Below are 2,469 nucleotides of genomic sequence, written 5' to 3' on the forward strand. Positions count from 1 at the left end.
TTGTGAGATTAGAACCTTTGGGATATTTAGCCTTGATCTTCTCTGATAGTAGGGGGTCTCGTCATCCACCCCACAGAGGGGAGTGGGTATTGGGACTCCTACCCCTTCTGGTCCAAAAGTGGCCACTTCACAGGGACTAAGTCCTGACAAGGCCAAAGAGATGGGCACCCCGCCGTCTGTTCCTGGGCCTAACTGGGCCCAGCCAAGGGCAGTGTAAGCCTCCCCTCCCTCTCCCTGAGTTCCCCAGTATGCTCCCCAGCCACCAGAAGGAAGGCTCTGATTGCTCTCCCCCAGTACTGCCAGCTTGATGCTAATTTTCCACTTCTGCCTACTGAGAACAGAGCACTATTTGAGCCTGTCCTACCCAGAAAACAGCTGCCGGCTCCTCTCCCAGCCCATGGCCCCTCAGCTGCCCTTGTCCTTTGGGTCTGAATCGCGTGGAATGTCCAGACCCTTGCCTCTTCCCTCCCTGGTCCCACCCCACCCCATCTCCTCTTCTGGAAATATTGGAGGTGACTGAGGGCCCCACCCTTCCCTTCCTGGCTGGCTGGGCCCCATCTGCCGTAAGGGACCTCTCCCACTCTCACTCTGTCTTTCGAGGCAGATGACTTAGCCCTCCTCTTGCTCTCCACTGGGCATACCCTCATGTCGTCACTCCAGACTGCTGGCCATGTCATAGACTCACGGAATCCTAGGGCTGGGAGGGGCCTCCCAGGGTCATCCTGGTCAGGCCCCTGCCTCAGGGCCAGCACCACATTAAGCCTTCCAGGACAGATGGGCCCTATTTTTAAAGCGAGTCTGAAGTGGATGATTTCCAGCATTCCTTGCTGTTTTTCTAAGTGTTTAATTATGCTGAGAGTCAGGAAGTTGTATGCTGGGTCGAACATAACTCCCATTGGCTGTGGTCAGCATCAGTTACTTCTCTTTTCTCATTGGGTCAGCAAACATTTATTCAGACACCCTGAAGTATTGTCCCTTTGAGTAACCCATTCCTAGGTCATAACAGCATCTTCTTTCCTCCCTTCTCACCTCTTCCTCATGCACTCAACAATTCGATATTGAGTACCTACTATGCAGGGGGCTCCAGCTAGAGCCTGAGGATTCTTCAGGGAACAAATCTCAGCTCCTTTCAGAACCTCCATGCCCCTTGCCGAGGGCTGGTCCATAGGGGGTATGCAGTACATATTTGTTGAATAAATGAACAAAATCCCCCTTTTGAGTTCTCACGGTGTTTTGTTTGCCAGGAAAAGCTTCCCTCCATCATTTCCTTCCCTAATATTGGAAATACAGTTTTTTTAATTTGAAAATTTTTCAGCTTATTGAAAACTTACAAGACAATGAACTTCCATATAGTCTTCATACAAATCCACTAATTATTAACACTTTTGCCACATCTGTTATTACACACACACACACCCCCCGTTTATTATTATATTAAGAGTACGCTGCAGATAATAGTATCGTTTATTCCTGAGTACTTCAGCGTGTACCCCCTACATAGTGGGAGAACAAGGCCATCTTCTTACATATCCACACAACAATGACCAAATACAGGATATTTAACATTGATCCAGTACTATTGTCTCATATGCAGTCCGCATTCAAATTCCACCAATTGTTCCTCAGATGTTCTTTATGGCAACTCTTTCTCCAATCCAGGATCCAATTCAAGACCGGGCGTTGCCTTCAGTTCTCAGGTCTCTGGTTTCCTTCAACCTGGAAGTTCCTCAGTGTGTCTTTTCTGACATTGGTATCTTTGAAGAGTGCAGGCAAGTCGTTTGGGAGAATGTTCTCAAATTTGGGTTTATCTGATGTTTCCTAATGACAAGATCCAAGTTACAGCCTCCCAGCCCACAGTCACTGAGCGTGAATGACATTTTGCCTGGGGTGGCGTGGCTATCTCACCGAAACCTGGAGCCAGAGGAGGGATCAGAACCCTCTCCACCCACCCCAAGGAGGAAGAGGAGCCTGGGGGAACTCAGTGCACCAAGGAAGTGGCGTCAACAGTTCCTTCGTGGGGCCTCAGCCAAGCCTGGTTCTGATCTAGGCTGGGGCCTGGGCAAGCAGCCAGAGAGAGGGCTGGACGTCTCTGCCGTTGTCCTGAAGGTACCCAGGCACCCAGATCACTGGCCATTTCTGGCCTTGGCACTAAGAGCCTTTGGAAATAGCTCCAGGACGATTATTTCAGGAGGAATGTGCTATTTCCTCCATTCTCCCAGAAAGCCAGGCTGTGTCCCATGCGATCGGGAGAGGCCCTCTCCGGCCTCCCCAACTCCTGGGGATCTCTAGGATTTCTGGGGGCCACAAAGGCCTTCAACCAATTGACAAATGTAATGCCACGAGTATATACCCATCAACATGTCCTACAGCTTCAGAAAAACTTATCTTTTCCAAGAGAATTTAAGAAAAATATTTAGTAGACATATGCCATTCATAATTTACTATGAAAATAAATATGCAATAAATAAA

This window comes from Rhinolophus sinicus, chromosome 14 (genome assembly GCF_057876585.1).
Source record: "Rhinolophus sinicus isolate RSI-liver-muscle chromosome 14, RSI-T2T, whole genome shotgun sequence".
Taxonomy (NCBI): domain Eukaryota; kingdom Metazoa; phylum Chordata; class Mammalia; order Chiroptera; family Rhinolophidae; genus Rhinolophus; species Rhinolophus sinicus.